Source organism: Styela clava, chromosome 5 (assembly GCF_964204865.1).
Source record: "Styela clava chromosome 5, kaStyClav1.hap1.2, whole genome shotgun sequence".
Lineage (NCBI taxonomy): Eukaryota > Metazoa > Chordata > Ascidiacea > Stolidobranchia > Styelidae > Styela > Styela clava.
In genome coordinates, this window is record NC_135254.1 from 12,443,685 (window position 1) to 12,456,741 (window position 13,057).

At 34.7% G+C, this 13,057-nt stretch overlaps 1 long non-coding RNA gene across 2 annotated transcripts in view; it reads right to left on the reverse strand.

Moving 5' to 3' along the window:
* Positions 1 to 13,057, reverse strand: part of LOC144422777 (uncharacterized) — a 124,100-nt gene that overhangs the window by 75,632 nt on the left and 35,411 nt on the right. The window lies entirely within an intron of this gene.

The following is a 13,057-nucleotide window of genomic DNA, read 5'->3' on the forward strand; positions in this document are numbered from 1 at the left end:
CGCATTCTCGAGGAAATTTTAACAGCAACGTAAGCACGTTAAAGAGCATTCATTATTCAAGATAGTTTTGTTTTGAATTTTTGAATTACATCATTGCAATTTAATTGTCGTTTCATTTGATCAAAAGCTCTAGCATACAAAGATAAATATACCCAAAAAAAGCATCTAAGATAAACACAAAAAGAAAACAAAGACGTTACCAGGTTGTCTGGCGACAGAATCGCTCAATAGAAAACAAATAAAGACTTTGAAACGGTAGAAAAAATCACCATTGCATAATTATGGTGGTAGATTTAAAGAAGGGTCCATTATCAGATTATATCATTAATTATTCGAACAAACAAAACAATTTCATTCGCAATACTAAAAAAAATTGCAAAGTACATTAGCGTTCAGAATTTCAGTTAAACTCCTGGCAACCTTATTTGAGTTCATTGAGCCTTGAATGGCGCCAAGTTTTACCGCATTTTAAACAACGAATATCGCAAATGAATCGGTAGGTTATCACACTCCATATGTAATCAAAGATAAAATTCGTGTGTATCCTGCTAATATATACGTTCCATTCAAGACAATGAGTAACTATCGCGGAATAACGTCCGTCAAAGGAACAGTTTCGATGCTAATACCCCACTGTAGTATTACATGAATAATACATGAACGTACCCATTAAACCTCAAACGGTTTGGCAAAGAGATTGTAAAGTTTCCAACTCTGAATTTCAAGTGACCCTTCATGTTGTATGTACACTCATTTATTTTACTAATCGCCATTATTCCGATGAAAACCATCATACTGTCTGAATTGAATGATTAAAGAAAGAATGTCATCGCGCTAGGATCTAGCTAAAAGAAGGCCATAAAATTTCAAACTTGACTGTTTACGTGCTAGGTTTGAAACGAAATAATATTTATTGTGGTCCATATATGCTTGATTGAAAGCGACGTCTTCCACCTTCTTAGATTTACTATTGAATTAAAGGGTTTTTAAAATTCGAAAATCGCGCAAAAATAAAACTTGTTTCAAGCGAAGACAAAGATCGATAATAAAATGTCAAATGAATTTATAACGTTCAAAACTAATAACACGAACTCCTTTAATCGAAAATATTAAACAGCAAATGTGTAACAAAATGAAAAAAAAAAATCAAGATAGTAAATTGGTCATTCCAGTTAGTTAGGCGTATCTAGGATTTAAACCAACGCGATTTGAACGTTAGAAACGGAAAAAATCAAACATAACAATATAAGGAATTTCCAAATAGATTGCGTCATTCGTCCTAATTTTAATTACACAATATAAGATGTAAGTTTCCAGGAAACCACGCCTGCCATTATTAAACTAATTTACCATAAAAAATAGTTAGCTATATTTAAGAAGTATTCCTGGCCACATATGATCGTAACGTGACATTTTGGTTTCAACTACGGACCATGTTTATGTGTTCCCGAAGTAATGCCAAAATATATGGCTTTTGTTATAGTCTTTTCATGTATGATTTAGCTTAGTCGTTTTGTGGATTATCTGTTCGTAATTCTATGGTTTGAATACAAACAACGATCTTTGAAATTTTTAAATTGATTGTTTTCGATAAAAACAAAATTTACAGTAATTTGGTTGTTCATCGTTGCCGAAGAATTATATTTGATATGTACAATACCAAGACAAAGTAAATTAGAAGCATTTGAATTTGACCTTCAGTAAATTGCCAAGAAAACATTTTAAAATCATTTCACAAAAAATGACGATTAATATTCCGATATAATATTCCAATCTAAGCAATAAATTACACGAAAACTGCATCTTAAAATGACAATACTGCATAGTTGCCATTGTGCAATGCAGCGACATTTAAACAAGATTAAAAAATTCGATTTTCGTAAATTATTCAAACGATTCGATATTTCGGATTTGAATATTTTGTAAGTACGACTAATCAAAAATGGACATTAAATCAATCTTTGTAGAAGCCAACCATGGACCGCAAATAAGTGCGCCTCGTCCAAATATAAACGAATCTCAACCACGAATGAAAATGCTTTTACAATACAACTTTACGTTGAAAGGTTACCAAACTTTTATTATGCAGCGCTTTCACTCAAAGAAAAAACTGTCCAATCTAAGGCTTCTAAGCCAATTAATGAAAAATAAGCCAACACCCGTGTATTACCTTACACGGTAATTAAATTAATTCCAATAATACCACCTTTTCAAATCAAAAGGAGGAGCGGAGTTTCTAAACGATAAAAGTAAATTAACTCACAAAAGAACGTTCACTGAGGTCTAATCGTCAAATATATACACCCTCCACTATGGACAGCATTGGTTAATGTTGCTCTGAAAAATAATATAAAGGCGGTTGGCAGGGACCTCAAATTTTTGATTCCTTTTTAAACCAAATGGTAACGAGATGGTGGTCGATCGAAGTTTAAACCCGCGCTGGTAGGTCAATATCTTTGATGTACATGATACTCGCTTCTTCCATTACTAAAAGCAAAAAGTCTGTCTGTAGTCTGAAGTTTACTGGTCTTTGTTTAAATAGTTCTAAGTCAACAGTTCACAGTTTGGTAACCTTAGTTATAATTTCCATAATAATATTCTTTTAGTAGTCAGGATTCGGTACTGCAAGTCGATCCCTATAAAGATTTGCCTGTAGCAATTGCATTATTATACATACATGATAAAAACGATATACTTGTCTTAACTTGATCTTAATAGCAGACAATTAATTGCTCATCCCTCATTAATTTTCCGCCTTTTTGTGAACATTGTCCTTGTAGGCGCCAACATATCGTAAAACACGATTATAGAATGTGCTTTATGTCTGCATTAAAATTGATAACTTGAATAAAAAAGTTTTCATCAAGCACGGTTCGCGGATAAATCACGATAAAACAGTGCCTTATATTAGGATCATGTTAGACGAAGATAAAATGCTTCTACGCGCCGTGGCGAATTGTTGATGACGTCACATTAGAACAAGTGGCCAGTTTCCCACGGGTTAAGTGCTGTTGAAACCTTAATCAGGGTCGGTTCATGGGGTTAAAACATTTTTATGTCGCCTGAAATACACAGTTTTGTAATCTCCCTCATCTAAAAATGCATATTCTCCTCGCACGGGTAACCAAAAGCTATTGATATAACGCGTCATCTAGGCGCGATTCAGGGTAATATTGGTGAATCATGCTTTTCGACTAGATTAACTTTTGAAAAAGAATTCTGAATAAAATTTTGGAGATTCTTTCTCGTGTTATTCTTTTTCTTTGCGCTACGTGCGTGCTTACTCCAAATTCACATATGTTGAACTTAAAAAGGTCATTCATCTGATATCAAAACTACAACAAAACTATACCTATATGCTCTCAGAATAAGATTTTAAGTGGAACTCAACACTTCCTTCGTTGCTCCGAAATTGGATGAAATCCTAAACTACAAAACATGTACTAAGCAAAAACAAAACACAACAAGCTCTAATAGGCTGTTCATGAAGTATTACATAATCAAAATAAAATATCATATTGTGAGTCACAATTCCCCCGCTATACTAATTCACATAAATAAAACATCAGTATTTTCTCAATTGTATCCAATCATAGGATATCTGGCCTTTTATAAACACACATGTATAGATCATGCACGGGCCATTAGAAAAAGAAATCTCTCAGTGTATTTATATGATGATATCACGTCTGTTTATGTCAATTTGGAATCACTCTATTGTCTACCAGACAATGAATCTCTAACTAAACGCCATAGTGACGTCATCGACTCGTGTCGCTTTACAAATTATTAGTCTTATTCAAGAAACTTTCCCTTGTTCACAAAAACAACTTGGCCAGCTATACACCCATAAAAAAGTAAATCTGAAATGTCAATGTTATGGATAGAACAAGCCCGATAAAACAGAGAAATGACTCAAAAAGCATTAGACACTTTAATTCGTATCATCGTCTGGTAAACAGGAAGCTTTTTCTGATATCTAGGGTTTATATTTTTGTAAGTATCAATAATGTTCCTGTTTATCTTGATTTAAATTAAATAAATAATCTGCCATAAAAAAATCGAATTTAAAGAGAAATATTGTAGAAATTTATTCAAACATCAAATAGATTATTTTTTTTAAACTCTACAAAAACAAGACAATTTTGCAATTAAAGGGACTTTCTTATTCTTTTTCTACCTAAATACAAATGAATACGATATCTCAACGCAAGTGCGTCTCATGCTCACAAGAAAATACAGATTGATGAAAAATACACAGAATTCAAAATTTATTAGTAAACTTCATAACTAGTTACATGCCTATCAAACATTGACCAAACATCAACAAACTATGTGAGAGCTTCGTTAAACATTATATATGAAATCTATTATTGAGTCAAAAATGTATTGGCCACTCTTTAAAATACAACTTGCATCCAGAATTCGTTAGGTTTATACATTATGTGTTCGAAACCTGCTAAAAACAACCCAATCTGTAACAAAGTGGAAGCAATTGATGAGAGTGGTCGAAATATCACTCAATCTTTTCCGGGCCAATGCGCGGAAAAAGTTGACACTGAGAAACCGTTCTGATTTGCAACAATAACCATAACCCTATTTGCGTGATGCCATGCCTCGATTGCCATAGCTTCGGCAAATGTCATCAAAACATAAAATAAAGCTGTCGAAACATTTGTGTAACAAATTATCCGACGACAAAAAGTACTCGCAGGGGGGCTGGTCTTCCCATTTGAGTGTTGTCACAACATTTCCCCCATACATAATTAAGGTATATTATGGCACATATTAACATATACAGACAGGCACAATAATTCTTTTACAGATGAAGCATATACATGGCGGCGACTCCGTGGGAGCCATGCCGAGTTCAGTTTTCTAAAGTATCGTTTCAGCTTTGAAGTAAACGCCTAACACAGCTCAGCATTTCGGATTTTATGTTCGACAGCGACCTTACAACGATACGGCGCTATAATAAAGGCTAATTCCATGTCGTTATGTCCAAACAGCAATTTGATATCTTTATATGTATTATAGATAGCTCATAACAATCTTATTGCTATAGAATTGCTATACAAATGTTAAACATGCTTTGGTAACCTATTTTTTGAATTGTTCAAGAGAGAATAAACTTATATAAGACTAATTGCCATGAAAACGGATTACCACATTTGCGATGGTGATAGCATGTAAGATAACTGTATATTAACAACGATATAAAACAACAATAGAAATACTGTAGATCAATCCTATCGTAACTGACAACAATAGCATTTACTAATGACGCCATCAGAATTCATTTCAAGATACGAAATTACTCGCGAAAGTTTGTCTGTACAAAATGAACTATTAAATACATTTCCTATCGGATAGCAATAAATCGATAAATCTCAAATGCGTGTTTCGATAATTCGATAAAAACCTGCCTTGCATGCTTACAAGTCGCCTTGAACAATCCCACGTCGTTCTTGTGCACTTTTTTTTGTCCCAGGGGGAAGAGAACAACTTAATTAGCACAGAAACAAAATCAATTAGTCGTAAATCCTGCATCTGTCTTCATTTTAAAATCCAAAGACAAATGAACTTGACAACTTAAAGTCACACACGCTAATAATAAATGTTTACATGTCTTTACTTCCCTTTCAAACGATACTCTTATTACACATTTTGGCGACGATGCGCAATCTACAGTGTTGAAGTGATCGACAGCAACTTTGCAATTGCATTAACAATATCAACACATAATGAAAAATACGACATAACAACCTGCATATTTAGAAATATAATGGTATCGTTTGAGCGCACCTTCGGCGCATTTCAGTTTGCTGCTGATTTATTAAACCAGATTTTGGGTAAATGCGATTGAGCTTCATGCTGTTGAATCCAAAGAATAAAATCATCAGTATTTGATAACTCTGAAATTAGTGTCTAAAAATGGCTCGTGCGTCGCTTCCACGAGCTGGGGTGTTACCGCAAGAATCTGCTAAATAAAATTAACACTGTCACAAAGTGACGTCGTAAAATATTGTTATGCTAATTTGTTTGCGAAGTTTTATCACTTTCAAAGGACAAACTAAACGCTTCACAGCACGGGCTTAGGAGGCGCGAGTAAACTGCATGTCTAGACGAAGTGTGAAAAACAAAACGGTAATCAGCGCTCCCTCCAGTCGCCAATTATTTTCTCACAATTAGACAAGGTTGTCTCTCCAGGATTAATTTCGACGAAATTGTCGTAATTTTCCCACCAACAAGGTATATTCTTAGATTTTTAATAACAATGGGATGCGAGCCAATCGGAAACGAAGTTAATGGGAATAGCGTGTGTAGGGTAAATTATTTGCCATTAAGTTCAAGGCAAATTGCCAATTTTGACCGCAAGGAAAACTACATACATTATACTATGAACAGTGATTCGCCTTGGGTAATTTAAATTTGTCAGAAGCACAACTTGGCCCGTTTCAAATACATTTTTGTGGCTTAGATCCATATTTACCTCACTAACCAATATTTGAACATTATATTATGTTGAATATCTATCTATATATTCAGTCTTTAGCCTTGTAGTTAAGTCCATAAATTGCGTCTCAGACAAAGCGGTAACAAGAAACCAGATCATGGATGTTTCTGCTAAAAAACACTGAATGTTTTTTTAATCGTTTACCAGTTCAGAGCATATCAGTAATTGGATAAAAAATATGGATTGATGTATCATCATGCATATCTCTCACAGTTGGCATCTAAATATTAATACGAATTGTATAAATTCGAAATCAACGTCCTTCAGCCTCCTTTCTTTTCCTCTTGCTAACAAAATCTACGTTCATCTTTATTTTACTTAACATGATAAAGCCTAATTTACGCACCGCGGAGGTTTCCTAATAGCTAAATTTATTACGTAAGACACGTCCGAATATTCTTTAAACCGACCGGCAATGTGACGAAATGAACGTGGACTGAAATAAACAACATATGCGTTAGGACGTCGGCATTATTAATTATTGTGATTATCACATTCGGGCGGACAAAATCAAAGCGCTAACAACATCATCCACGGATTATGGATTATGAAAGGTGATCATAATTTGTTGGAATTATTATTGCTTTTGTTTAAATTAATATTATATGTATGTACGATCGAGTGTGGTTAAGTATTTGTAACGGCGAATAATATTCATACGGCAGCAAGTGAGATTATGGGAACGGAAGAATAGATTAAGGAGAATACAAATTGATATATATGTCAAATTATAATGGTTGCATTGTGACGATAGAAAATGCCTGATTCTCGTTACACGTGTACAATGAAATTATCACATGTGTATGATGCGTTGGCATGAATCTGATATTTGCAGCGTCTCTTTATAATTTTAAATAACCAGCCATGTATTTTATATTTTACAAAAGAAAGTGATTCTCAGATATACACAAAGGTTCCGCGCCGTTACCGCACTGAGTTTACTGAAAAGATCGGCGGACAAGCGTGGCAGAATAGGTGTTCTAATACGGCATAGTTCTAATGACACAAATGTCAGCTTTAGACAAAAACTGAAGTTAGACCAATAGAATGCTGATATTAACTAAATACTAAAATTAACTGTACTCGAATTCAAGACAGCTATTCAAATCAGAAATATATATAGAAATAAACGAGTCATATTTACAAACACCATAGATATTATGAAAGTGCAAAATTTAGACTGGTCAACTTTACAGTTTTATGGACGGGAAAAGTTCACCTAAAGTTGAACGATTCATTTTACGATTTTACCTCTCAATTTAGGCGCGAAAATTCGCCTTGACCTTCTGGAAAATACATATTTACTTTAGTATAGCTTTGGATAATAGGCCAGAAAAATGTAACTTTATCTGAGCTTTCGATATTTTATTGCCAATTTTGTGTTCGACTTTCTCTTGTTTTATGCACACTTTATCGCTGGTCTAAATCTGATCATAGTTAATAACTTTCTTTTTACAATCGTGTGTGGCATACATCCAAATATTCACTTTTCAATTTCAAGCGATATAATGGTATTATCGTATTACAGAGACTAATTTCTGAAAATCTCCATAACAAAAGTGATAAATGGTTTTAACGTTTAAGATTTATGTAACTAAGGATCAGATTTCAGCGATTATAAAAATTAACAATAAACTGGAGTATGGGCTGTCAATTTTACTATAAATTACATTGTCAAGATTTCTCAAAACTTTTTCATAAAATCTTCAGAAAAAATGAAAATATCGCGGGTTTTCTTCGTAATGCTGTGTAGTAACAAAAAACGATCATCTATATCTGTGGCATTTATACCTATTTGCCACCAATTTCTTAATCCGTCGGCTTCCCTTGATGAGAATTTTCTACAGCCCCATAACTTCTAACTTTTTAGCGAATATGGACTTCATTTTAAGTTGAGATGATACAACAACATTGTACAGACGTTCGTTAGAAATAATGCAAAAAGTCTATTTCTCTGGCATTTCATTATAATTTGAGCATGAACCACGGAATTGGGGAGGTATGCTCTACAGTCCACACAACCTTATAAACGTGGGAAACGTAGCCACTATGTTAAAGTTATGACCGCAATTCCCAGGCGAAGTGACATACCTGCGGTTGTATATCAATCTTATGAAGTTATTCGACAAATCTTCTCTTTAATTAAGTTAATTCATGTCTCAGCGGTACGAAACTTACGTATATAGAAATTTAGCAACAATTGAAGAAAAGCTAAATATTTATATACAGATATTGGTGATGTATTCATTTTGTGGGAATTATTCTCTACGATATGTTTTTAAAATAAGTCGCAACATGCGATTGCAATTCGCTTTATTTGCGTTTAGGTTTGATTGAACGAATAAAAACTTTATCTCATAACAATACTCCCGGCGATGACCCAGTAAAATAATGAAATATAGCAGAAAAGCTTATTTTTATTGAACTTTTCCAACGGGGCAGTTTTGAACAGTGAACAGTAATTGCTGAACGCCTTGATTATTTTAGGTAAAATATGATTCAGATTTACCAGGTTTCTGCAAACAGTGAACAAAAGCGATCGCGGCTCGGTTTCAATTAGAATTGTTATTATCTTCTGCAACATTTTGCAAACGTTAATTCAATTTTCATAAGTTTGTGCAGCGACGAATCCCTAACAAATCAACTTGAAAATAATATTTATCTGCAGTCAAAGGTCAGACAACCCCCGCTGTTCGCACGAGACAAGGTTCGAATTTGTTGTCTATAAGGGCACGACGAGATTCCAACCCATTAATAATCCTTACTTCAAAATAACTTTATCACGCAATTTTTTTTCGATCTGGCATGACTTTATGGCGGAGTTGGTTCAGATTGCACGCGGAATGATATTGTTATGGATGCTCTTATTCAACCATGGCGAGAGTGCTACTCAATATGGCACAGCGCCTCATGAACCTCTATTTGTAAACGCAACTGCAAATCGTATCAAAACAATGTAACAAAATTGAGGATATTGAAAAGTCAATTTAGATTGCATAGTTTTTTCATAAGCAGCTCTTATACGTATATGGACTTTACATTGAAATTAACTCGTGTTCCTTCATTCAACTCTGTTGAATAAAACTCAAAATTATTGAGGAAAATTATGAGTTTTTTTAAATAACTCTAGAGTGTGTCATGCATGACCTAACCGCGAGATTTTATTTTGTGTGTTGTACGGCTTATTAAATTTTGAAAAATATATTAAAGTTCAACTTTTCTAGTTTACGTTTCATGTTACCAAGCTATTTGTTGTTTGGTCGCACGGTGCTGTAGGTCATAAACTTTGCGGCTATTCGTGGATCAATTTGCAAAATATCAAAATATTGACACACAGTTTCTCACGAAACACATTGTGACAAAAATTGAATTTTACAAGATAACTTCCCGAATTTTGTACATCGCGGAATTTACCTTCAGTCAAGAATGACCCATGACATAGTCACACAGCCGAGTCGAAATTCGTCTTTGCATGGCTCACATTAGGTATAGATCCACAGCAGATCATTTACTTATGATGAAATTTACGAATGCGTCGAAGGTAAGTTTCTATATCGTTTAGGGAAATTTCGAGGTAATGTTCAGTGTTCTACTCTGATCGTGTATGGCTAGAATAGCCATATCGTGTAATTATATCGCAGTCCAACATTAATAATTCTTAAGCTAAATTTTGGAAAACTTTCTATGACTCGTACACTTCTGAGATATTCTGACATATATATACGTTTATTCTAACAAAATAATAGTTTTAGTAAATAAAAAAACAGCATTGCATCCTTAAATGAACCATATGCCAGAATGCACCATATCGTAACAGTGAAATTTGAAAAAGTTATTTTTATTTGTTCGTGACGCAAACGTAAAAATTGCGACGCATCTCGCGTGGTCTTCCTAAAATTGAGCAGCTGGGTTTTCCGCATTTTGTCCATGACCGTGGCCTCAGACACAATCTGCCGTTCCAATGGTTAAATTGTATTATCAATATGACTTCCTGTCCAATTCGTCTCGGACAGCGGGACACCATATATCACATCTTCGCACAGTATATATATTTAATAGAAAATCCTTTTGAAAATCATACCAGGCCCACTTACAAATCATCCGAAAAGCTAAAAATCCGGCCAATAGGGTAATATCGAATATGCGGAGCAATCATGATTAGTCATCCATCATCGCCCCATATATACGAGAGGAAACAAAATCGACCAAATTTGGCCAAACTCTCGCGGATTTTTTCAGATTTATAGAAAATATTTATTGTTCTGAGAAGTGCATTTACTACGACCTACCATTCTTATAATATTTAACATTAATCAATTGATTTCAACCAAATATATAAAAGAAATGTATGTGACTACTAAATGATCTGGAAAGATAAGCTAAAGTATACTTCAATCACACGACTTTCTATCAGCATATATAGCTCAGCGTCAGTCAAATCCAGAGAAAATGTCTTTGTAGTTTCTGCAAGCAGCATTACGGTCAACTTATTCTTGTCATCGGGGTGGTATTAAAATATTAAGTACCAAAGCGATTTAGTTCAACAAATAAAAGCTGTTGAAATATGCATGTATACATAGGATAGGCCCCACCACGACCTTCACATTGAGGAGAGGAAGTCTTCAGAGCAAGACTAGTTAGCGGGTAATTGCATTGCGAAAACATTCTACCTGATAAATACATATTTGTGATAATCGTGATTAGATATAGAGGATGTTACCCCAGACGGAAAGATTAGTTTAGTCATCAGCTATATGAGGGATTAACTGAGTAAACTATAATTGTTAATTCAATAAAGCACGAATCGTTGTAAATTTCGAGCTCACATATTGCAGTAACTATCCAAATACAGATTCAATAAATTTATTTAAATGATTATTGTCCAACTGTGTGCCTTGTGTCCGAGTAATCTACAAACAAAAAATATCATCCCTTGCATGGCCTGTTATTATAGCACGATTCTGGACAAGTTCTAGCGAGGTCATAATCCTCATTGAATGAGTCAATCTAATAACTTAAGTGCGGTTTGTAAGTATGAATTTGTGAACGTCATTCAGCTTACAATTAATGCATATGATGACAGATTTTTAGTAGCAAATCGGTATTTCAGGAAGTATGAGAGATCTACCATAGCGCTCTTGGGTTAGCTGTAACCGACATGTAAACAACGTTGATCGATATTTTATCATATCAGGCCCAATGTTAAGTATTCACTGTGATTAACACTATTGGAACAAGGGTACCTGATGAATGACCGACGTACGTGAGTGTCCTTACGGGGTTCAATAAAAACTGTAGGAATTCGCACAATAACTACTTACTTCCGAAATATGCCACTGAGGAAGAAACACGATCTTCGTTGTGTTAGCAAATCGGATTAGGTATTTCACACAACAAATGCAATTTAACGTTTTTGTAAAGCATCTCGATTATGTTTAAGTATATATATAATAATAATTTTACACATCCTTGAAAAATTCGTTAAACTTGTAGCCAAATGGAGATCAACAGCCAAGACCAGTCGTAAATATTAAATACTTGTGGCTGCATATATATATAAATTATTATAATCGGAAATGGTTTGTAACATGTAGTTTACGATTAGTATATACTAGTGATTTGGCGTCTTACTTACCGGGTAAGCGTACTAATGTAACGGATTAACAGAAAATGCCTTTGTGAGTGACTCTCACGCGCTCCTAGCGGTATATTTGCAAAATATTCATCTTGAAGGATTGTAGAATATTTCTAGTGTAGGCATCAACTCCCAAAACGGTACTCCCGTAGTATGTGATAATGTGAACCAAGATGGCGGAAACCGAAACGTTGTGGGTGTACCAGGTTAGGGTTCGGCCATAATTTTATTCTAATTTTACATATTTTAGTTCTAATACGATCTCGGGGACTAGTCAAGTGACTCCCGTAGGATTTGTACCTGAACTTATACCCTACCCTGGCCAAGTACACATACTATGTTCCGGTGTCCGCCATCTTGATTCACATACTACGGGAGTACCCTCAAAACTGCAGGATTTATGATTTTCGTATTACCACTGGGTGAGGTAAGTCAGTAAGACGACTTATCCGCATGGAGAACCACAGCCTCTCAACCGCTTCCTAGTTCAGGACGGATATATGTAGGTAATAGTTAACCAATTTAATGTTTGGTGTACATAGTGAAGACAGCAGTACCCAACCCTACGACTTCTTTATCTCTTCCGGGCGACTGCATGTGCCAAGTCAATCTGATCTACAAGTATTTCTTTATCCACGTCCTGGAGTACATGAACACTCGCAAACTAACTTACACCATCTCAATGGGTTATTAGAACCCAATATCGATCCTAGCTTTGGTCCCACCCAGCGGCTTGTCGTGTTATTTCAGCATTTCTGAACTTTGTTTGTCTGGCCAAACGGGGCCCATAAGTTATCTGTTGGGTTCGATTACAGATGTTGCCATGTAACATTTACAGTTCGATTCTCTTAAAACCGTTTGCATTTACAGTTCGATTCTCTTAAAACCTTTTGCGTCTAGTAGAT